Raw genomic sequence first — 25,792 nt, 5'->3', positions numbered from 1 at the left:
GCATTCTCACCAGCTGCTTGCTATATGTGCCCAGTCATATTTCCATTAATTAAAGGGCACATTAGTGAGGTTACTCCTAGCGCCCCATCTGTTTTCCCAAGATTCACCATATTCAGCTTACTTATTTCCCCCCCTAAAGATAAACACACTTCCTGATAAAGTACTGAGCTGCAGTGTTCTATAGCTGAGACCCACAGCATTTTTTGAAATAATAGCAATAACAATAATAATAATAATAATAATAATAATAATAATAATAATAATAATGTTGAAAGGGATCTTGGAGGTCATCTAGTCCAACCCCCTACTCAGGCAGGAAACCGTATATCATTTCAGACAAATGGCTGTCTAGTCTCTTCTTAAAAACTTCCAGTGTTGGAGCATTCACTGCTTCTGGAGGCAGGTTGTTCCACTGGTTAATTGTTCTAACCGTCAGGAAGTTTCTCCTTAGTTCTAGGTTGCTTCTCTTCTTGATTAGTTTCCATCCATTGCTTCTTGTCCTGTCTTCAGGCGCTTTGGAGAATAGCTTGACTCCCTCTTCTTTGTGGCAGCCCCTGAGATATTGGAACACAGCTATCATGTCCCCCCTCGTCCTTCTCTTCATTAAACTAAACATACTCAATTCCAGCAACCGTTCCTTATACTTTCTATTAAATAATACGGAAATGAGATGTTATTTAATGTTAAAATTAAATAAGAGGCTGCTGCTTGGCTTTCAGTTTGTTAGCCATTCCCTGTAATTTGTTTTAAAAAATAAAGACCTAAACCCAAAACATGGCAGAAAGAGTAGGAGAGAGACATCTAAGCGCTTTGGTGCCTATGGGTGATCTCTTGAGGATCGCAGTTCCTGTAGACTGTGCAAAGCGATTGACTGACATTTTATAAACTACAGATAGTCCTCAATGACCATAGTTGAGCCCAAAATTTATGTTGTTAAGTGAGAAACTTATTAAGTGAGTTTTGCCCCATTTTACAACTTTTCTCACCACATTTGTTAAGTGAATCACTGCAGTTCTTAAATTAGCAACACAGCTATTAAGTGAATCTGGATTCCCCATTGACTTTGCCTGTCAGAAGTTTGCAAAATGGGATCACATGACTCTGGGACACTGCGACCGTCATAAATGAGAGTCAGCTGTCAAGCTTCCGAATGTAAATCATGTGACCATGGGGATGGAACAATAGTCATAAGTGTGAAAAATGGATATATGTCACTTTTTTTCAGGGCCTCTGTAACTTCCAACGGTCACTAAATGAACTGTTGCAAGTTGAGGACTGCCTGTAATGGAGGAGGAAAAATCATGCAGAACACTATAATGTTTAATTCTTAAAGTTAAATTCTGCATTATTTCACATTGGTTTCATGTTCAGATAGGATCTAGCTAAGAAGCAAATGCATGGCTACCATTAACTAGAAACCATGACTCTGAATTGAAGCAAGGAGTGCTGAAGGGTGTGCCCACACAGGCATGTTATTGCAACACTCCCAGGCACTGGGAGGAATATGATAAGAATGCACCAAGGAACATGTATTTGCAAAGCAGCCTGTGTCGACCAGCATCACTGCCTTTGGCAGGAGCGCAAGCAACCACTGCTTTGCCCACAAACTGGGAAATGTGACTCATCATTTTGTTCCTCTATCAGGTGTCTGTTGCAAAGGGGACTCTGAATCAGACTTCCTGGCTGACATATTTGAAGGCCAATCTCCAAAAGACACATCTAGAACAGGAAGGCAGTTCCTTAGGCGACAGGAAAACTAAGTGCGTTATTTGCAGTCCAGCTGCCCAAATTCAGTTTCATTGTTACTGCTTAAAAAAGAAACTACAAAGAGAAATCAGAGAGGCAAAGTCTGCAATTCTGTTTCTTCTTTAATTAGAAATGGGTGTTTGGCCTCAGCAAATCAGGCATTCAAGGTTACGATATACCACGTTGTGCCAGCTAGCTGTCAGTGACTGCTGTCTGAGAAGAATTCTCACCTCTTGAAAAGGGAGATGAAACTGTCTGCCTATGAAGGATTCTTCCCATGTAGGAATTCAGGGCAGCAACAGCTTTACTCTTGCCTGGATCTTGTCCTTTTAATTAGAACATGGATTACTATAAAAACTAAATGTCTTGCTGCTCAACGATTTCTAACCTATTTGTTTCTTATTTTTCAAACTTCTGGTTTAGCATAGAGTTTGCTTTTCTGCAATCCAGTTCCAAAAAGGTGATGGTGGCAGCAAAAAGATTAATAAATAGAATAGAATTCTTTAATGGCCAAGTATGATTGGACTCCTACAAGGAATTTGTCTCCGGTACATAAGCTCTCAATGTACATACAAACAACAAGTGATCATCTTAATCATAAAATATAATCATAAATCATAGATACAACACTCAGTGATAGTCATAGGATACCAAAACAATCGAAATAAATCATAATAAGATACTAAATAAAAGCAAACCACATAAATCATGAGATACAACAAGTTATAGTCATAAGAATCTAAGGAAATAGGTAATAGGATAGATGACAAAGATAATAAGTAATACAGCCCTACTAGGTGGTTTGACATCTGGGGCATAGACAGTGTTGTGGGAATTAGTTGTTTAACAGATTGATAGCATGAGGGGGAAACTATCTCTGTGTCCAGTTGTTTTGGCGTGCAGTGCCTATAGCATCAAGGGAAGAAGTTGAAACAGTTTATGTCCAGGATGTGAGGGGTTTGTAGATATTTTCACAGCCTTCTTTCTGGCTCATGCATTATACAGGTCCTCAGTGGAAGGCAGGCTGGTTGCAATTATTTTTTCTGTAGTTGTAACTGTCCATCGAAGTCTGTGTCTGTCTTGTTTGGATGCTGTGCCAAACCAGATAGTTATAGAGGTGCAAATGGCAGGCTCAATAATTCTTTTATAGAATTGTGTCAGCAGCTCCTTGGGAAGTCTGAGTTTTCTAAGTTGGCACAGGAAGAACATTCTTTGTTGTGCTTTTTTGATGATATTTTTTATGTTAGGTGTCCATTTTAAGTCCTGAGATGATGATGATGATGATGATGATATTGTTGTTGTTATTGTTATTGTTTTGGAGGAGATCTTGGAGGTCTTCAGTCAGGAAACCCTATACCATTTCAGACAAATGGTTGTCCAGTCTTTTCTTAAAAACTTCCAGTGTTGCAGCATTCACAACTTCTGGAGGAAGGTTGTTCCAACTTCTGGAGGCAGATTGTCATAGAACCTAAAAACTTGAAAGTCTCTAACTGTTAGTATTATGTTGTCTAGTATTGTAAAAGGTGGTAGAATAGGAGGGCTTCTTCTAAAATCTGCTATCATCTCTACCGTTCTGAGTGTGTTCTATTCAAGATTGTTCCGGCCACCCCACGAGGCCAGTTGGTTCAACTTCCCATCTGTATGCAGATTCATCATAGTCTCAAATGAGATCAATCACTGTTGTGTCATCTGCAAACTTCAGTACTTTAACAGAGGGATCCTTTGAAAATGCAGTGGTTGATATAGAGCAGAGGTGTCAAACTTGCAACATCAAGTGACATGTCGCGACGTATCGTGACTTTTTTGCCATTGCCGGCAATGGGGTGTGTGCAGTTATGCTATGATGCATTCAGCCCGTGGGCCGCCAGTTTGACACCCCTGCTATAGAGAGAAAAGAGTAATGGAGAGAGCACACAGCCCTAGGGGGCACCTGTGCTAATTGTGCAGGTATTTGATATGATTATGCCTAGCTTCACCTGCTGCTTCCTATCTGTTCCAAACCTTCACCATCATCTAAAGATAGCACTAACCAATATTTTGTGAAATTATTACACATTGAAATACAAACTGGATAACCATGGAAGTTGAGCAGATGAAGGCAAAGTGTCTTTTTTTATCCCTTCATAGCGTAACCACGTTAGTGCCTACCTAGATAATTCTGGCACAAGGAATGTTACAATTATGGAACTGTTCCAGTTTAATGGCATTATGGAAAATGAACTCATTCAACTTAAACATTAGAGAGACAAATTCCTTGCTTTGTTAAACAGGTGAATGGTTACTCCATAAGATGGGGTCACTGCTTAAAAGAAACCCTTTCGTTGGTAATTTTCATACCTCATTAGGGAAACCCTCAGAGGATGATCTTATGGCTTGGGCACAGTCTTTGGGATTCTCTGTAGTCAGCCATAAAGAGTTAAAGAACCAGAGCTTTGAATGAAAGCCAACAGAAGTAATGAAATACTCCTATGATATGATTCCAGTCTTACTGCTCATGGGTCTGAAAATCCAACGCTCTTGATGCAATCTTGTCTCTAGCACTGATGATGTTAGCTAGTTTGGGAAATGAAACATCTGCAAGAAAACAAGCAAGCTCAGAGAGCACCAAGGACCTCTCATTTCAACCCTGAGCTACAAATATTCTCCTTTATTGAAATCTTGTCTATGAACCAAAGGATTGAAAAAACATCCTCTCTCCTATGGCTATATTTCTAAAAGCGTAGAAATGCATTTAGTGGAAATTCGCCTAGTTTTTACTTATAGCTGTGACAATCCTTCAGCCTGAGGGTCTGGATGTTTATTTGCTTGTTTATGAATAATTAGAGGCTTTGGTCAGTTATGAATTAACTTTGGATAGAGCAATTAGCTTATTTGTGCTTTTGTCTGCCTGAAGAAGTACCGTATCTCTTTAATATCTCTCAGCTAGAGGGGTTGACCACAAACATTCTATAGATTGACCACAAGTGTCTCCTATATAGACTAGCTGATATGTTGTGGCTTTGACACTCATACTTTGCAAGCAAACCTGTTCCTGGAATCAAGGAAAGTGACGTGATATTTAGCTTAAACAGTCGTTAGGGGCTGTCTGGACAAGACTTGAGAGGTTAGCAAACTTTATCATCAGCATAGTAAAAAACATACTGATAGGTAGCCAGCTTATATAATAATGAATAGAACTAAATAATTAATGGGGTATTATGGGGTGGCTTTGCTTTGTGCACTGTCATGTAACTTTGTAACTGTTGTGTCCTGAACCTGCTGAGGTATTCAGCAGGCTCAGAAATGTTGCAAACGGTCCCGGGCAGACCAAAAGTTGCCCAGGACCAGACTGGCTGTCGACAGCCTTGAGCACATGCGCAAGGCATGAAAACAACCAGCTTCTAATTGGCTGACACTGTCCGGGTTCAGGACTCTATAAAAGGCCTGTGTGCCTTTTGGCTCTTGCTTGATTGTAAGGAGAAGATCAATAAAGAGATTACTTGTTCATCATGTGTCTTCGTTGAATGCCTAGGAACCGAATACATAAAACTGGCGACAAAGGTGGGATCCCTGCAAGCAAAAGAAACAAATAGGACTCACTGAGAAAGTCCTGAAGACTGGGAAGACGGTGTCCTGCATTCGCGACTCAGCCTGCCAGTATAGCATCGCTGGAGGTAAGCTCAGCAAAAGGACCCTTTCCCTAAATACTAGCTTGCAGAGGAAGCAATTAGCAAAGGCAGTAAATGTTTACGATGTCGAAAATTGGCCGCTTGATGGATTTTGATATCTCCCACCCAGAGAGATGGAATTCATACATAGCAAGGATGAAGAACTACTTTAGAGTGAATCAAATCAGGGAAGACAACCTGAAAGCGGCAACTCTTCTGTGCGCCTGTGGTCAGGAAGTATTCGACATTGCTGAAAATCTGGTGGCCCCTCCACTTCTGGAGTCAGTAACGTACGCTGACTTGAAGAAGATGCTGTAGGAACATTTCCAGCCTAAATTGTCTGTCATCGCTTGGAGGCACGTGTTTGAGCAGAGAGACCAGAGGCCGGGTGAATCTGCTGCGGACTTCATCACTGCCTTAAGACAAGCAGCCAGGCCTTGTGAGTTAAAGAACCTGGAAGAGAGGCTGCGAGATCGTTTCATGTGTGGCCTACGAAGTTGAAAACTGCAACAGAAGATCTTCGTAAAAGAAGAAGTATTGTTTCAAGATGCCTTAAGAGAGGTTGCAGCTGAAGAAGCAGCACGCGGTACTGTGAAGGCTTTGCGGTTCACCAGGAACCCTCCAGCCACCATGACCGTCCATCAAGAGGACGCTCGAGAAGATTCAGAAGCGGTTCCTGAAGAGGAGGTGGACAGACTTCACCAGCCAGCAGAAAGAAGGCCGAAGGTGTGTCCAGACAAGGCCCCAGCATCTCCTCAGTACTTCGGGTGTAGAGGATGCCACAAGCGAGCTGACTGCAGATTCTGCTCGGCCATTTGTTTGGATCACCAGAAGATCCAACCTCGGGAAGAGTTGCTTCAGAAAGGTACTAGGGTCCCCAGCTAACACAGGGTGGGTTTCTGCCCATCGCACAGGAGTATTTTGAGGACAGGGACACACAAGGCCCTTAAGAAAAAACTTCACATTGACGTGAAGTTGCAAGGGGTTCCCTTATCGATGGAGTTGGACACAGGGTCCGCTTTATCAATCATTTCACTTGACACCTTCAAAAAGATTTGCAGCAGTAGTGGCCTTCAGGTCAAACTCAGGCCATTAAATTTAATCCTCACTGACTTCCAGAATTCCAAAGTGTGAAAGGGGAGGCTTTTGAGGGCCTCCTAGATGTGGTGGTAGCTGGGGGTGAACGCAAAAGTCTTATTGGACTCGATTGGTTTGAGGCCCTGAGAATTCAAGTGACTGGGCTTCACAGCCTGCAAACGTTGGGCCTTGCAGAAGTCTGCAAGGAGTTTGCTGATGTGTTTATCTCAGAGCTTGGCTCCTACAAGGGGCCTCCCATTGCATTACGTTTAGACCCAACTATCACGCCCATCAGGATCAAGCCTAGAAGGGTGCCTTTTGCCCTCAAAAGCAAGATATATGCAGAACTGGACAAGCTGCTCCAGCAGGGCATCTTAGAACCTGTGGACTCTAGTCCATGGGAAACCCCCATTGTAATGCCTTTAAAGGCTAATGGAGAAGTCCGCATATGCGTAGACTATAAATGCACACTGAATAAAGCGTTGCAACAGCATGCATATCCAGTGCCTGTGGTAAGCCACATTCTGGCCTCCCTCAAAGGGGGGCGCCTTTTTGTAAAACTTGATTTGGCACAGGCTTCTCAACAGCTAACTATTGATGAGGCAACTGCAGAGGCCCAAACAATCGTAACACATAGAGGGGCCTTTAAGGTTAAAAGACTGCAGTTTGGGGTTAATGTAGCCCCTGGCATATTTCAAAGTGTCACGGAACGCACACTTCGTGGTATTCCTGGGGTCTGTCCCTACTTCAATGATGTCCTCATTCCTGGGGAGTCATCTCAAAATCTAGCAGAAAGATTAAGGGCTGTCTTGCTTCATTTCTGCCAAGCAGGCCTTAAATTGAAGCAAGACAAATGCAAAATAGGAGTCACTTCCACTGACTTCTTAGGCTTCAGAATTGATGCTCAAGGCATCCACCCTGCTGAATCCAAGCTTCAAGCGATTCAGCAGGCCCCAAGTCCCAAGTCCAAGAGTGAGCTGCAAGCTTTCTTGGGGCTCTTAAATTTCTATCACGCATTTCTCGCACATAAGGCTGCAGTGGCAGAGCCGTTACACTGGCTCTTAGATAAGCAGGCTCCATGGCAGTGGACTAAAGTCCATGAAAGGAGTTTCAATGAGGTTATGGCCTTGCTCTCTTCAAATGCTGTATTAGCGCATTTCAATGAGCAATTGCCTGTGTGCATTGCATGCAATGCATCTCCTTATGGGGTGGGAGCAGTACTTAGCCAACTGAAGGCTGATGGGACACAAGTCCCTGTAGCCTACTACTCAAGGACTCTGTCATCTGCAGAGCAGAATTACACTCAGATTGACAGAGATAGTAGCTGGCATAAAGAAATTCCATGATTTCTTATATGGCCACCACTTCACGGTCTACACATACCATAAGCCTCTGCTGGGTTTGTTTACAACTAACAAACAAACACCACACATTATTTCTCCACGTATGCTGAGGTGGTCAATTTTCCTGTCAGCATATGATTATACACTCATTCACAAACTTGGAAAAGAGATGGACCATGCAGACGGCCTCAGCAGATTACCTCTCAAACAAATAGATGCAGATCCTGCTCCTGCTATTATCATTCTTTCCATTCAGGAGTTGCCTGAATCTCCCCTCAATGCTAGGGACGTGGCTGCAGAAACTGCCACTGATCACACGCTCACACGCGTGCTGACATGGGTCTTGTCAGGATGGCCTGACACATGTCCAAATACGGAATTTCAAAGCTTCTGGCAAAGGAAGCACGAGCTTTCTACATTCAAAGGGTGCCTGTTATGGGATAGTAGGGTAGTCATCCCAGCCTCATTGAGGTCTAGAGTCTTGCTCTCTCTGCATGAGGGACATCCAGGAATAGTAAGGATGAAAGCATTTGCACGCAGCCATCTCTGGTGGCCTGGGCTCGATAAAGACATTGAGGCCCAGGTGCATGGGTGCCAAGTATGCCAACAGTCACAGCCTGAAATGCCTCAGGCCCCAGTACATAGGTGGGAGGAAACACAAACCCCTTGGTCAAGGGTACATATAGATTACACTGGGCCCTTTCAGGGGCAATTCTTCCTTCTCCTCATTGACAGCCATTCCAAGTGGCTAGAGGTTGTTCCTGTTTCTTCCACTACTACTGCCAGGACCATCCAGATGTTGACAGGAATTTTCACCTCACATAGACTTCCAGATGTCCTGGTTTCAGATAATGGCCCCCAATTTACCTCTTTTGAGTTCCAGACTTTTCTTCAAAACAACTTGATCTGGCTTGCGATGTCTGCTCTCTTCCATCCATCTTCCAACGGCCAAGCAGAGAGGATGGTGCGCACTACCAAAGATGTTCTCAAGTAACTGGCATCACAGGTTAGCAGATTTCCTTCTTGCACACTGCACCACACCTTGCACAGCCACAGGGAAGAGCTCAGCAGAACTCCTCTGGGATCGCCGCCTCATCACCAAACTGGACAGGTTGAACCCAGACCGGGTGGCTTCACAGGTGTCACAGCCATGGGCACCTAGGAGACTTCAGGTGGGCAATCCAGTCTGGGCAAGAAACTATGGGCCTGGACATCTCTAGGTCACAGCAGTAGTATGCAAGGTCTCTGGGCTGCTGTCATATGAAGTGGCCTTAGATGATGGATGTGTCATCCGCAGACACATTGATCAACTGCGCTGGAGGCTGAACAGCCACACTTCCGCTCCTGGCTCTGCTCTGGGGGGTGGGGAGGACCATAATCGGCATTCTGGTTCACAGTTTCCCAGTTCTAGTAGTGTCTCACAAACTGCTGAGACTGTCGCTGAGGCTCTTCAGGGGTCATCTTAAGGTTCCGCAAGTGTTCCAAACTGGAATTCTCCATGAAGGGGGTCATCCCGCACATCAGTTATTGCTCCAGACAGGGAGTCGCACCGGGGGTATCCACACAATTCAACTACAGCCCCAGACAGGGAATTTCACCAGGGGCATTCATACAGTTCAGCTATTGCTCTGAACAGGAAGTCTCCAGAAAGGGGATTTGCCATGACTCTGGCATCTCCGGCACATATACGGGGGCTATGGGGTACTGGGGCACTTCCGTCACTCAAGCCACTCCAGCTGCTGGTTTTGGGCTCGAGGGACAGTGCTCCCAAGAGAGGTCCATTGTGGACTTGGGGAATTCCACCCCTCCATTGGACTTGGAGAATTCTACCCCCCCAAGGAACTCTGGCTTGGATTCAGAGAATCCAGCCAGTCAGCAGCTGGGTGGGTCACCTGGGTCCTTGGGGCACAAAAGTCCTGGTCTGCCTAGCCTGGCAAGGGAGCAGGTAGGCCAGGCACACTCACTGGCCATTAGAAGGTCACAGCAGGCCAAGTGCCCACCCAAACATCTTGGAGACTATGTGAGGTTTCTGTCAATGCAAAGGGAACCTTGCTGGTCTGGAACAGGATGCTGACTAACACTCAGTACAGAGTGTTAGCTACAATATATGATTGTGGGTGTATTTTTGTTTAGTTAAAATAATTATTGTGTACACGTGCTCTGCCTGTGTGCAGGCCATTGTAACTCCACTATTCCCTGCCCCTTGAACAAATGTAACTGTGTGTACAGCTAAGGTGTGTTTTATCTAGGGGGGAGAGGTGTTGTGTCCTGAGCCTGCTGAAGTATTCAGCAGGCTCAGAAATGTTGCAAACAGTCTCGGGCAGACCAAAAGCTGCCCAGGACCAGACTGGCTCTTGCCAGTCTTGTGCGCGTGCGTAAGGCGCAAAAACAGCCAGCTTCTTATTGGCTGATACCGTCCAGGTTCAGGACTCTATAAAAGGCCTGCGTGCCTTTTGGTTCTTGCTTGGTTGTAAGGAGAAAATCAATAAAGAGATTACTTGTTCATCATGTGTCTTCGTCTAATGCCTAAGAACCGAATACATAAAAGTAACCAATCAGCAATTCTGTTATTTTTGTTTCCTGCAGTCAATTGTATAAATATAACTGCCTGATTTCTGGTGCATCCCTTAGGTGTGAAACCCAAAGGGGTCCTCTTCTGCCCATTTCCTGTGTGAAGATTGGCTTCTTCAAACCAGGTTCCCATATCTTGCCAACCTTCTGTCCAACAAATGTTCCTGCTTGGTAGAAAAAATGGATCCATTTCATAAACTGATAGGCCATTACAGCTTGTTCAACAATTAGTTCTTAAGCACGACATGTAAACACTGAAGAACAAGAGGAGAAAATGGAAAACCAGGTTTGTTAAGAACTTGTATGAGTTAAATAACAAGATGAGCAGTCAACATATATTGATTAATTATGTGTTATTGTGTTGGGTTGACTCTTAGCATCCTTATAGATACATTCTCTGCAGGACAATCTGTCTCCAACCAGGCCTTTCAGATTTTCTAAGGGTGCACCCATTGCTGCTGTAGCTGAATCCATCTACCTTGCTGCTTATTAACTTCTTTTTCTCTCTCTCTAACCACCTTTCCCAACATTGCAGACTTCTGCAGAGAGTAGGATCTAGGCATAAAGTATCCAAAATATGATAAGTACACATAATATCTGCAACTGAAGCATTTTCGGCAACCCCTGCTTCAGGTCAACAAAGAAGCGGCAGAGAAAAGCCTTCATTGATACATAATCCAATAATAGGAAAAGTACGTTCCAGAAGCCAAAAGAAGTGCATTGCAATTTTCATTTGAGCCATTTTGTACTTTTGTATCTGTTGAAATCACCCAAAGGTCTTTCCCATCAGGCCACGCCATTTTGACAATTGGCCATGTTACTTTTAAGGCAGTTGAGTAGTCACAGTCTTAGTTAAATGTTACAGAGCTGGTTGTTCAAGGCCTCCTTTGAGTAGAAACAGAGATAGCAAGGACTATTTCGTGATTAGATCTTGCTATTACTGGTAAAATACAGCCAGCTCACTTTTCACGCCCAATATCAGTAGTGATTCATGTCCGATGATGAATCATGTATCATCAAGGATTTTATAGAAAAAAGATACAGTTAGCCAGAGGCTGATCTGCAAATCTCTAAATGCTCATGTTAATGGCTAGAGGCTGCTATTCACTTCATTGCCCTTGACCTCATGGAATTGTACCCACATGTCTTGCATAGGTGCCCTTTGGCGAAACAAGAAATCTAGAGGTTTTTGGAATGATAAGTTTTTACATTGTGACTTAAGTTTGTCCAGTACCTATTCACTCCTGAGACCAAGGTAAGACTTTCATTTCAACCATTTAGGGATAAAATTAAGTTGCAAAGTAAATCTGCATTTTAGACTATAATTATTGCAAACATGTAATTTTAATTATTCCTGCTAAACTCCAAAGAATTCTGAAAACTGAAATATGGCAAAGATAGTATGAGTGTGCAGTATTGGTAAAACACAATGTCACATTTTAAAAAAAAAGTATACTGTGAACCAAATATATAATAGAAATTTATTAAAGACCATTATTCACAGGCATTACATTTGACTATATACTAAAGATTTAAGCAGTCACAGCTCAAAAGATCTTGAGTCCATGGGAATTGGGGTATTTGGTTCCAGAGTCTGTACTCATATTCATCTTCCCAAGAAACAGTAACCATAACAATTTCATGTTTGTTGCCTTTTGTCCTTTAAATTTGCCACCTCTCTTTTTCTGAGGAACTCATCAATGTCATTCAACCATGACATTAATTAGTGGATTAGTGGATTGTGGACCACTAACCATTGACCATAAAACTGAGTGACCAGGATAAAAGAAATGTATTGAATTGTTTCATCACATAGATATAATGAATGTATGTAATAAAATATGTAATGAAACAATTCAAGGTGTTCCTGGCCAATCCACGTTAATTCAGCACTCATTCATTCTTTCATTCACTCATTCATTCATTTATTCTTGATCTTTTTTACCACAGACAATTCTTAAGCATTTTCACTGCATTCAATTTATTTCTTTGTACCTTCTGACTCAAATATGACTACTTTCTTTAGTTTTTCATTTTGCTTAAGTTTGCGATCATTCCTTCCATTTTCCTTTTCATGCACAACTCCCTTGGTTCTTCATACATTAATTAGAATGAGGTTTGCATTGTGCAACTCCATCTATCATCTTGCCAATTCCCCCCTCCTGCTCCAGTGATACTTCCCGTTCACATTTTCACATTCTCTCACATTTTTCCTTTATTTGTTAATTCATGCTCTTTACCATTTACTTCTGTTATATTTGTAATCACAAGGATTGCCCAAGGATCAGCATGCCCAAGGACCAATGGCAGATGGTCCCATGAGTATAGATCTCTACTATCCATCATGGCCTTAGTCAATCAATGCTCTCACATTACATTTTAGTAGTAAACCTAAGGCATAGACTGAGATTATTAGCCTTACCAATATTCACAGCTCATAAACCACTGATTGTAAGTATAGTAGAGTTAAGTTTGACACATTTTAGCCAGCTGCAACCGAAGTGCACTTTTATCCCAAGCAAAATCTTCTATGCCAAGTGGCTCCCTTACCTAGATATTACCTTGGAAGTCAATCTACTTTTCTATGCACCTCATCAAACTGGAAGAAACCTGTGTTATAAGAAAAAAATAAGAAGTTGTTAATCCCCAACTTTGAAAGTCACATTGAGCTGAAGCTGAAAATTATATGCCTCAAGCTGTCTATTCACTTAGTTGCCTTGCCCTGTTAACACACCCAAAAATTATGTCATGAATAGCACATCTAAAGCCTACAGAAATGCTATACTTCAGGGTACATATTGGCTAGGCCAGAATGGAACAGAGACTCTAGATCAGCGGTTCTCAACCTATGGGTCACGACCCCATTTGGAGTCAAACGACCATTTAACGGGGGTCGCCAAACAACACGATCCGCCATTTTTCCCCCTCAGGGGGCGGCGGCACACATGCGCACCGCACATGGGGGCGGCACGCATGCGCGCCATGCATGGGGTGGTGCCGTGCATGCGCAGCACGCATGGGGTGGCGCCACGCATGCGCAGGGGCGGCACATCCGTGTGACGGGGGTCGCCGTCACACAAAGGTTGAGAACCGCTGCTCTAGATAGCTTTGGGCAAGCTTGGTTTTTTTTTTACCTCTTGCCCAAATTTCACTGCAACTACAAATTAGTGCTAACTTATTTCATAGGGTGGTAAGAACAAATAATAGTAATTGTAAAATATTTGGACCAAGCTTATAATGTAAAATTATCATTTTGAGATTTAAGCAGTCCCATTCTACAACACTTAAAAGAAAGAGTATGTTTCATATGCATTTTTTTAACCTGACCCTTCAGCACTGAGAAAGTATTTATTTTGAATTCATTATAATGAAAGCATAAGTTTTGTTTTCTGATCTGCAACATTCCATGCTTTATTTTCCTTCTAGGGTCTCTACTTTCTCCCATCAGCAAAATCAGAGGCCTGTGTAAGCTACACGAGGAGCCAGAAAAAGAAATGTCTCCACCTGATAAATTGTTAGTCGTGAATATACACAATTAATCTGATTTGTTTTAACTGGCAGATTTAACATTTAAGACGTTTATGCATGTGAAAGCTTGGTCCAAGAGATTTTGTTCCACCCAAGTCAAATTGCATAATGATCAAGTTATTAAAAAAAGAAAAAAACCCAACCCACAAATGTCTTTTTTTAAAAAAAAATCCTTGGTGTAAAATAACATAATAACTAATTGCTAATTAGCTACCCTTTACTAATGCCCCATATTCACTATCTGGGAATTAGTTCATTCTGCCCCATGGTTGAACTGACTCCACTGTGTGCAGGACCCTTTTCATGCTTAATGTAGTCATTATGATGATGGGTGGTTTACCTACAGCCACTATGTATTTTAATGTTGTGTTATTTTAATTGCTTTTATTTTTAAAAAATGTTGTTCACCACTCAGAGTCACTTGGTGAGATGGGTGGCCAGATGCAAAATAAAAAAAAATAAATTCTAAAGTTGCAATATTGCTAAATAAGCCTCCTCTAATAAACCTAGATCAGGCTATAGGGCAGTGGTGGTGAACCTATGGCACGTGTGCCAGGGGCGGCATTCGGAGCCCTCTCTGTGGGCACACGTGCCATCGCCCCAGCCCCGCCTCCCCCTGCAGCCCCCTCCTCTCCAGCAGCCCACCTGGAGGAGAATCGCCCCCAGGCGCGGCCTGCACGGAGCAGCGCAGCCAAGGACATAGCCGGGCAGCAGGGACAAGACTCCGCCCTTGAGCTCCATAGCGTGCAGATGATGCTGTGGGTGTGGGCGGAAGGCGTGGCTGCCATGGTGCTGCAGGGCTGCCTGGGTGGTCTGCTACAGCGGGCCATTGAGGTAGTGCATGGGCCTGTGGGTGGGTGGAGCAGGGGGCGGGCAGGGATGGAGCAGGCAGGGTGGGAGGCGGAGCGGGGCAGGGAGCGGGTTTGGGGCACTTGGTCTCTAAAAGGTTCGCCATCACTGCTATAAGGCTTGTGATCCTCCATCTTGCTGCCATAGAAAAGAGAGCAACAGCTGTTCAATCAAGGACATTCAAGAAAACAGCCAATTCCGAAGCAGTCTGCTAGTTATAAACTGTACCTGGAGGAAATCAAGTTGGAGAAGTGTAAGAGCATTGTAACAATTTATTTCTAACAGCGCATTGTTCTACCAATACATAACTCCTCCAATGTTTTCTTTATGGCGCACCTCTACTCAAGGTCCTTTGTTGAACTATAGACTGTCCAATGAGGAAGTGCTATGAAGAACAAGAGAACAAAATTAGGCTATGTGGCAGTTTAATCTTGTCTCCCCAATCTCCCTTAAAAAGAAATGTCATGATCTAAATTGTGGAACATGGAACAGCTGTGTCAGGAAACAGAAGTCATTCTGATTTCCTCTCAGCCATTTTTAGACTATGTTACAACTTACTCTGATGATGTTCCAGAGGAGAGCCCTCTGCAGAACTGCTTGGAGACAGGGACAAAACTTCTCTTTAAAAATGCTTACATCTTTCAACACAGTAACAGTAACATAGTTTGCAAAGAAGCAATGATTACACAGTACAGTAATTACGACAAGCATCAGAAAGCTGAAGAGAAAATGCAGATGGTGGTAACAAAAGGTCACAATGGAATTTTTATCTCCTTCTGGAATCTTGCTGTGCTGGTTGCGTTATTATTTGTGTAAATCAAGTGAATGCAGATTTTCACAGAACAGAGTCCAACTAAGTGGGTCTTTCCAGTGAGTTGATTTGATACGATTTGACTATTTTAATGAAAATGGTTAAGGTCTCCTTTACATTGAACATGACTCCTGGTAACTTCATGGACACATTTGTGAACATGTAGTTTCCTTGAAACCAAATGGAGTTTGCAGGAGCATCCTGGAAAATTATTCTAGAACACGTACATTTGCCATTAGCCTCTTTCAGATTTTTTTTTAACTGCCTGATCTAACCTATAATCTTGAAATTTCCTGGTGGTCTCGATATTGTCATTGCCAGGCTTGGGGCCTTTTCTATTGTATTTCAGTAATTGTTGCTTTTGGACTAGCTTTTCTATCACAGTAGCACATGCTATGTGTGAGTATATTAAGTGGTAAATCCCTACCTCAAAGGACAAAGGTAGACAATGTGTTGATTTCTAGATTTGTTAAACTTCGTTTCCCATCATCCCTGTTCATTGGTTACAACCGTCTAGAGTTGATAGAGTTCAATGTCATCTGGAGAATGACATGTTCCCCGTCCTTTCATTATAATCCCATCACCACCCTGGCAGGCAAATTTGATGGCCTTGCCTATCTATAGTTCTGCCTCTTTTTGGCTTTAGCTGTTTGGGGATCAGAGTCCAAGGTGTATCCTTTGTGGAAATAGAAACAAATAGAGTATTATTTACTTTGTGCAGAGGAATGCTCATTCTTGCTTCCCAGTAACCTTTCCCCTAGGGCAGTGTTTCCCAAACTTGACAATTTTAAGGCATGTGGACTTCAATTCTGGGAGTTGAAGTCCTCATGCCTTAAAATTGTCAAGTTTGGGAAATACTGCCCTAGGAACACTCTTTTTATCTCCATTGATAGAAACAGTGCAAAATCATCCCTTCAAGGAAAATTGGAATAGGCAATTTTCTCTACCTACTGTACCTGCAGCCTACAATTACATTCCCAAGGAAGTGGCACTTAATAGATTGAAGGGTAACATTCTTGCAGACTCATTCTTTTCTTTCTGACTTTTCTTCTGTGACAACACGTAGGAGGTTTACAATGGAGTCATTGTGCTGATTGTACAAATTGAGCCTTGTTGGGGAAAATATAAATGGGGGGGGGATTTCAGTAAAACCAAGGAAATCAAAGGTTGAACTCAAGTAAGAATGACCTAATATGCAGTAGCATAAGCTAGACCTCAAGGTACAAATGCAGTTTCCCTGTATTACTGAGTTTAATTAGAAACTGCACATTTTTTTCTTCCCATTCAGCCCTCTTCTCCTATTTTATAGGACATCAGCTAATACATTTCTGGGATGCATATCATGCATATGCATGTATTATCCTAAAAATGTTCATCGTGGGTATTCCCCAAATATGCATTAAGGACTGCAGGTATCCTCAGAATAGCTTTTGTTCAGCATTCACTTTGGATATTTAAGGAAGCTGTGCAAAGAGTCTGCTAGAATCAGACCTGAAAACTCTCACATCACACGGGTGACAAAGGGAGAGAGCAGGGCCCTGATGAGCAAACAAAGGCAAAATGTAGAGAACTTGGGCAAGAAGCGGAAATTATAATTAATGACAATAAACGATTATTTTGACCAAGTGGAAATTCTTTGGCTGACTTGAAATTGTTTGATACAGTGGAATGATTTCTTTAAAAAAAAAAAGAAACAATTAAAAAAATTCAGATAACTTATTTCATTTCAGACATTACCTTTATTTATTGATTTAATAATTTACATTTATTTTGTACATTAATTTCACAGTATTGGGATATGGGACTGTTGTGGTTTCCACAATTTCAGTTTTCCTCCAAGATTGCATTTGGTTGCAATCAATCTTTTTTCTTCATGACCTGCTCCTTGCCAGCAATTGTCAGTTATTTCCTTAGCTCAATGTGTGTTGGAGAAGAGCAAGCAGAACCGGGAGGGAGGGAAGGGTGGAGGGTTAAGTGTGACATCAGCTTAGAGCAGGGACTGCCAAACTTGGCAAATTTTGGACTTGTGGACTTCAACTCCCAGCCAGCTGAGAAATTCTGGAAGTTGAAATCCACAAGCCTTAAATTTGCCAAGTCTGGAGACCCCTGACTTAAGAATCCTTGCATTCCCAGAAGTGGTCCAAATCCAACTTCTTCTGAATTCTGTTGACCCTTATGTGGTGCCAATTTAGTGTTGAACTTTAGTTGATTAGATTCTTGTGTATAGACTTAAATAAATCTAGGCAGCAATCCAATGGATGGTCCTGATTCTTCTCAGCTGATAAATGTGGTAGACTTTTCTTCCCTGTTGATTGACAGTGCTAAAGATCCTTTGCTTCACATCTTCATGCAAGTGTTCCATCAAGCTTAAGGCCTTTCTATTCAGTCCTTTAAAAAAAATATTTCTGGAGAGAAGGCTTATACCAATCCTTCCTCCCTCCAATTATTGATGCCATTCCTTGAGTTGTCGCCTATATTTAAAAGGAAATGGCAGAAATTCGTCAGTATATATTTCCTCCCCAGTAATTCAGCAATATATTGGTGAAAGCACATGTAAGCTTTTTTCATCACAAGCACAAAAATCTAATGCAGGGTTCTTATAACAGCTGCAAGATTATTGGTGGGGCAATATTGGAAGAAAAACTCATTGCCTACTTTGGAAGAATGGATACTTAAGGTGTCTAATTTAGCAGAAATGGAGAAAATCTCCGCCTATTTGAAGGACCATTCACAAGAAAAATATATTTCGGTCTGGAGAAGATGGATTGATTATATTCAAAAGAAATATGAGACTGAAAAGTATTATCTTGCTTATGGGTAGATTTTAGATTATTATTAATAGTTTAATATGGTTGAATTTATATTATTTTTAGTGTTATGGTTTAATTATATTATTATTTTTGTTTTTAATTAGTTAACATTTGTTTTGAAAAGGAGTTAAAGTATGTTATAGATTGATTGATAGTATAGTCGGGTAATGTTTGTTAGATTATGATTGTTTATTTGTTACCCTTTAATCAGCTCTGGGAAGTGGGGGAGGGGGGAAGGGGTGGGAGGGGTTTGGGTTATATTGTATTAAATTTGTAAAACTTTTTTTAAAAAAATCTAATGCAGGGTGTCAAGCTCGCAACGTCATGTGATGTGTCGTAACGTATCGTGATTTTTTTGCCATTGCCGGCAATGGGGTAGGTGCGGTTTTGCTATGAGGCATCCAGCCCGCAGGCCGGCAGTTTGACACCCCTGATCTAATGGAACAACTCTGGAGAGCTTTTCACTTTATATCCTATGTTAATAATACACTTAGCATTTACAATCGCTTCTAAAGTGAGGTGCATTAGTAAAGCAAGAGTCACTCTCTTTAAGAAACTACGGTCTATTCCTAGTCCCATATATTCTGTGCCCTGTGTCAGTCAATATGCAGATGGAAGAACTATTGAACTTACGCACTGCATAATCCTAGACATGTTCATTCATTGGTCCCACTATGTTCGATACATATTCCTCCTTAGTACAGGTAGCCCTTGTATAAGGATCACAACTGGAACTGATAATTCAGTGATTAAGTGTAGCAATCACTAAATCAGTGGTTCTCAACCTGTGGGTCGGGACCCCATTTGGGGTCGAACGACCATTTCACGGGGGTCGCCAAACAACGCAGTCCGCCATTTTTCCCCCCCTCTTTTCCTTAGCTGTGCTACTCCCTTTGATTCTATTGGCTTTTGAAAGCCAATAGAATAGACTCTCTTGAATAGAGTCTAATTCTATTGGCTTTCAAAAGCCAATAGGAATTGTCCAGGCTGTCTCTGCCCTGCTGAGCCCACCAAAACTCCCATTCTGCAAACGGGGCTGCACCAGTTGAGTCGTCCTCGACTTACGACCGGTTGAGTAGTCCTTGACTTACGACCGGTTGGGGATCGCGGCATTAAAAAGGTTGAGAACCACTGCACTAAATGAAACTGTGACTGTAGAGCAGTGATGGCAAACCTTTTAGAGACCGAGTGCCCAAACTGCAACCCAAAACCCACTTATGCATCATCGGGTGCCAGGTGGGTGTGGCCCATGGGCTGGGTGTGGCCAATTGGGTGGGTGTGGCCCATTGGGTGGGTGTGGCTGCAGTGGTAATGGCAGACTGGGTGGGACTAAAAAGTTCAATCAATCAATTCCAACTTTGCAAGATATTTTTTTCCCCGCGAGAAGTTGAAATTGACTGATTGATTGAACCATTTTTTTTTTGCACACGGCAGCGGAGGCCTAAAGCGAAAAGGTTTTATAAAACCCAGCTGAAGGCCTAGGACTGGGGCGACGGCACGTGTGCCCACAGAGAGGGCTCTGAGTGCTGCCTCTGGCACCCGTGCCATAGGTTCGCCACCACTGCTGTAGAGCTTCCCTTTGCTTTGCAGATCTACAAAGGTTGTAAATGTGAGGATGGGTTTCAAAGTGATAGTTCATCACCTTCTCACATTCTCCACCGTGACTTTTGTCGTTTTTGCAAAAAAAGGGGAAAAATGGTAATTTTTGCTATCAGATATGGATGATATAATCTCGAGATCCTCTGGGGTCCACAAACTAGAGTTTGGAGAAATGCTTAGAACCTTTTTAGCCCTGGGTTCCCACTCGGATATTATAAATCTGCTGCAGTGCCAAGTGTTTATTGATCAGATTAAAAATATGGAGGGGGGAATTATTCTAACCATAAGCAGTTTAAGATATTTTTTTAAAAAAAAAAAAATAACATCATTTTAAAGCATGCAATAAAGAAGGACTTCATAGCACCAGGGACTGCAGGGAAAAACTACCAGCGTCAGCAGAAAGAGAGTTTCTCCAAGAAAAAACTGAAGACATTTGGGAACATCTGGTAAAAAGAAGCAATGTCTTTGATGACTTTGTCTCCTGTAGGTCTGCTAGCCTGGAAAAGAAATGCTCAAGCTTGATTCCCCAACTCTAAAGCCTACTATTTCATACTACTTTTTCCTCTTTGGAAGCTTTACAGGCCCATAAAGTATGTTGGCAGCAACACAAAGATTGCTCTGATTTGAAAGCCAAGGCTTTTTTTATAAACTGGAGAGATCAGCTGCCAAGAGTTGTGACTTGCCATGGAGAGGTTTCATTAACACTGCTCCCCTATTCTCAAACTCTGAAGGCAGCCCTGTCCTCCTTCCCTTAAGGATTTGAGCCCTGAACACTGTCCACTACAAAATACATTTTAGAAAAGTGACTTGCTATGCTTTGACAAATTATATATTATGTTTTTGGGTCACAAGAGCATGCTGGGGGAATCTGCCAAGGTACCCCATCATCCTTCAAAATCAATTCCAAAAGGAATTCAGTAATTCGTTAATAGAGCAGAACTATATTTTAGAATAGAATAGAATATCTTTATTGCCATTGTGTAACTCGCAACAAAATTAACATTTTAAAGTAAATGTTTGCATTTTATCCAGGAAACTCCTCATATGATTTATATTGGGGTAAAGGTTATTGTTTTTAATCAGTCTGATTTGAAAATATTGACCCAGATTTTCCTGAAATCATTTTGTCTATTAGAAGCCTTTTTTCTGCTTTTTTTTTCCCACTTGTCCCAATCAATGAATTGTTTACATTAAAAAAAGCAAGCTGGGGGACAACATTACATTGTCATTCCTACAGTTGTGACTCTTACATTTAGAGATATTTCCAGTGAAACAAACTACATCAGACTTTAGGCATCTATCAGAAAGTTTGAACTTCACCCTCCATAATCTAATCCTCTATAAACTATGAATTATGGAAGTTGAAAATCAATGTATTTGATGTGTCCCATATTGGAAAAGACTGGGTTAAATTCTGCTGAGATGGAGAATGATGTCTCAGTCCTTGACACCCAGCCTTATAACTAGAGTAGAAATGAAAGTTTTAGAGTGTATCTGAAGTTCTACTGCAACCAAGTGGACATATTTAAAACTAATCAGAATCCATTATTATGTTGATGATATTGCCTAAACCACGATAAACTAGCTGCTTTTCTGCTCAGCCTGACAGTTCAGTGAACACTCTTTCCTAACATCAGCAAAGTTTCCAAAATGCAAAGGAAGAGTAATACAAATCCATAATATTTATTACAAACTCTCTGCTCCAAAGTACAGGTAGTCCTCAAAATATTACCTTGCCTATTACGGCCATACATCATGGTGGCCGTAAAGCAGGTCATCACGTGACCAATCCAATTTTACAACCTTTTTTGTGGCAATCATTAAATGAGCATTGTGGTCATAAAATGAACATCGCAGTTATTAAGCAAACCCTTTGTTCAGTATTGGGCACTTTTGGCAAAAATTGGAAGTAAATGCCAAGTAAATTTGGCAAAACCATCATAAATCACAGTCACATGACGCCAGAATGCTGCAAATGGCTGTAAATGCTGGCCAGTTGCCGAGTACTTGAAACTTGGTCATGCAACTGCAGAGGAAGTAGCTGTTGGAACTTTGGAACTGGGTTGTAAGTATATTTGGGGAGATTTGTCATAAGTTTGAAATGTTGCTAGGCAACTGGTCGTAAGTTGAGAGCTACGATATATTTATATGGTAAAACAACTGCCAAAACAACTAGACACAAAGATAGTTTTTTCCCCACGCCATCACTCTGCTGAACATAATTCCCATAGCATTGTCTCATTTCTCATCTTTTCTCATCTTCTCATATTTCCTACTATGCTCTCCTATTCCTATTGGTTTCTTATGATTTATCAATTGTTGTTTGTAACTTATGATTAATGATTGTAACTATGATCTATGACTTGCTGTTTATATGTACACTGTGGGCTTATGCACCAGAGAGAAATTCCTTGTGTATCCAATCACACTTGGCCAATAAAGAATTCTATTCTATTCTGTTCTGTTCTGTTCTGTTCTGCTCTGCTCTGCTCTGCCTGCTCTGTTTTCCTCTGTTTAACCTAGCCACCTCTGGAACATTATTCCATTATATTCCTCAACTCAGCAATAAACCACTACTAATTTGCATTCAATCTTTGCTTTATACACACCTGTCAAGAAGTATAGAAAGTTCAGCATTGATCTTCTTCTCATATATAACCAAGGAATCTAACAAATAATAGAAACGGCATTAGAAATCTTAAGATACAGCACAGTTTTCCTTGCCCAGTGCCTCCCTATGAAATAGGTTATCAAGAATGGCTAAGTATAGATCATGGTCAGCTGTTTGGAAATAGGATTTATAATCTCAAGGCAAAGGAACCTTCAGCATAAGGTGAGGAAAACTCAAACTAGGATGTGCCCTGTTTTTTAGTGAAAGCTTTCACTTTCATCTTTAATTACAGGTAGTCCTTGACTTACGACCACAACTGGGACAAGCATTTCTGTTGCTAAGTGAATCGTGCCTGATTTTATTAACTCTTTATCGTGGTTGTTCAGTGAATTACAACAGTTGTTAAGTGCATCATGGTTGCCAAACACCTGAATTTCAAACAATTATTACATTGTTAAAGGCCAAAGCCACCCTGCATGTTTAACTGATCCTTTATTTTCTGTACCCGCCTAGATACTCACGTGGGCGCCCACATGAACATCTCATCCAAGAAGAGCAATTGATGAAATAGGTGCCATGATGTCATACCACCTTTATTTATACTTGCATCCCATTGCATGCAGGATCTGAAAGGCAGAACTTGCATTGTGATATCTAAAATACAATTCATAATTTTAAATAAATTTCAGCTTGATACAGGTGCCCTACCTACCCTATTAACCTTTCCAATTATTTTTCCCCACCAGCTGTCCTATCCTCACTTTGAAAATGCCTAAACAATCTGCTAAGTTTCCTCTCACTTTCTTTGTTTAACTACAGCGCTCTGTAATTCAAAGAACTATTAATTAGTAGCCCGTGGAAACTGCAATTGACAAAAAGAAACATGATATAAGACGCCCAGAGAGAAAGCTAAGAAAAAGTTCAACACGATGTCAAGTTGTGGGGTGCATTCTCTGCCTCTTAATTAAAAGAGCGGTGGGGTGTAACATTCTTACAGTACGTGAAGCAATTCAGCAGTTTATCACACAAAAATGTAGATGTGAAGACACACAACAGTAGGGGGCAAAAGGGCACTGGATTGTTACATCCCGACAGCCAATCTGATGTAATGGTTCAGGTGCTGGGTTAGAAACCAGGGGCCTGTGAATTGTAGGCCTCCCTTAGACACGAAAGGCAGCTGGATGACTTTGGCCAAGTCACTTTGGGCAAGTCCAACCCACCTGACAAGGTTGTTGTTGAGAAAATATGCAAGCACATTCACCATCTTGACTGATTTATAAAAAAGATGGAATTTAAAAAAAGTCTAACGATAATATGTCACAACCACCTTACTTTTCAACGTGCCTTCCTTGCAAAGCAATGCTGTGGTGCTGCTTTTGTCATTCTGATTCTGTCACATATGAAATCAGCCTTGAGAGTCAAAGGGAGGCCACCCATCTTTCTCTGCATTTCATAAAGAACATCTCTATCTATAATTCAGAGGTCTCAAAAGCCATATCCTAATCTGTGAAGCTCCATCTCGACACTCTTCCTTCCCTTTCCAAATTTCTCCTTTATATAAGCGACCTTCTGTGCCTACGAAATATTTGGGAATCAATCGCCCTCTTCAAAAAAAAAAAAAAAAATGCTCTGTCCAATCACAGAATTTCCTTGATTAAAACTATCAAATGGAAATAGCAAAAACAACGTATCTTTTCTGCCATCTAATGGCCATCCAGAGATTTTTGGCCCAGACCTGTGGCCAAATTTGGCTATTGCTCAATACTTGAATTTCTTACATAAGAACTGACCTTTTCGTTAGCCCCTCAAGTAATTCCGTCAAGAAACCAAATCCCTGAGTACTAAACTACATTTATTGCAAGGTTAGAGTAAAAGAATCTTGTAAATCTGAAAGCACAAACCCTTCCCCTGCCTTTACTTTCCAGAGAACTAGGAAGGGTCCCTTCTAAGATGCTTTCTCCATCCCCATCCCTCCTTTGGATTTCTCTTATCAGACCTTTGTCTAGGTCAGGGGCTTCAAACTTGGCTCTTTTATGACTTGTGGACTTCAACTCCCAGAATTCCTCAGCCAGGCATGCTGGCTGAGGAATTCTGGGAGTTAAAGTCCACAAATCATAAAAGGGCCAAGTTTGAAGACCCCTGGTCTAGACTGTAGCTCTTTCTCCTCCTGTTTGTGTGTCTTCATCCCATTATTTCAGTTCACCATTGGCGAGAATTATATTAGTGCCATATCTCCGTGGTAAGAGACTATTCTATTTTCATCAACTCTAAGAACAGTTACCTTTACCTGGTAATCAATGTGATGTTAGTAAGGTGTGACAATAAATCACCTATTCTCCTACAGGCACTATGGACCCCGCGAAGCAATAAAATCACTGGGGGGGGATCTTTACTCCTGTTTTTCTACACCACCAACAAACAAATCTTTAAGAATCTCAACTTTCAGATATTTTCTGTCCAATTAAGACTACAATTTTTGAATTGTGAGCCATCTAGACTCTTTGCTGAGACGAGGGGGGGGGATAGAAATCAAATAAATAAATAAAATACAAGATTAGAACCATTTTATCTAAGAGTAAGCCTAACTGAACTCAGTGGGATTTCCTTTGAATAAATTTCCAAACACGTCAAATTAAAGGCATTTTGTTTAAGGATTACAACAAAATAACATGAAAAAAAATAGAATAAAAATGTTTTAACAATGGATCAATTTTCCGATGGATGCTGCTTGAAAAACTGTATGTTGAAAGACAATGTATGAAAACTTTGAAGTAAGGAAGAAATTAAATGAAACTATCTGTGCCAGAAACATAACTTTCTTTACTATAGAAAAAAGCAGTGGGCCTATGATGATAATGTCACTATAATTATTAGGAAAGCAGAAGAAATACCCACAAAACATGCTCTCAAATGTAGTGATAATCTTTGTCCATTCTTTGGGTGTTGTCATGAAATTTAAAATGGCATCACCTTTTTTTTTTTCAGATCCCTTTACCACAGCATCATGTGCTGACCTCTAAGAAAAGCAAAGCAAAAAACACCTGGCTTTGGTGTATCATACAATAATCTGCAGATTAGTTCTAACGTTATATACATCACTTTCCTCTGATGTGAGAAGAAAATAGGAGAGTGGTTTTTTTAAAAAAAATAACCTCTGAAAAATAAGCCAAGTCCACTGTAGTGTTTTGGCTTCAGCAATA

General features: G+C 41.4%; 2 long non-coding RNA genes across 2 annotated transcripts; one reads left to right on the top strand and one right to left on the bottom strand.

Annotated features, from left to right (window-relative positions):
* The first annotated feature begins 5,152 nt into the window (after positions 1–5,152).
* LOC120316340 lies at positions 5,153–14,221 on the top strand. The gene is made up of 4 exons (XR_005558930.1): positions 5,153–5,399; positions 10,445–10,670; positions 11,540–11,639; positions 13,811–14,221. It is a non-coding gene; the product is annotated as an uncharacterized LOC120316340 (long non-coding RNA).
* Positions 14,222–17,880: 3,659 nt separating this feature from the next.
* Positions 17,881–23,204, bottom strand: LOC120316339. The gene is made up of 3 exons (XR_005558929.1): positions 23,114–23,204; positions 22,591–22,648; positions 17,881–18,043 (listed from the first exon to the last, which is right to left on the bottom strand). It is a non-coding gene; the product is annotated as an uncharacterized LOC120316339 (long non-coding RNA).
* Between the last annotated feature and the right edge of the window lie 2,588 nt (positions 23,205–25,792).

Source organism: Crotalus tigris, unplaced genomic scaffold (genome assembly GCF_016545835.1).
Source record: "Crotalus tigris isolate CLP2741 ecotype Arizona unplaced genomic scaffold, ASM1654583v1 scf7180000019363.1367679, whole genome shotgun sequence".
Lineage (NCBI taxonomy): Eukaryota > Metazoa > Chordata > Lepidosauria > Squamata > Viperidae > Crotalus > Crotalus tigris.
Note: the sequence above shows the minus strand (reverse complement) of the source record. Positions and strands in the feature narration are given on the sequence as shown.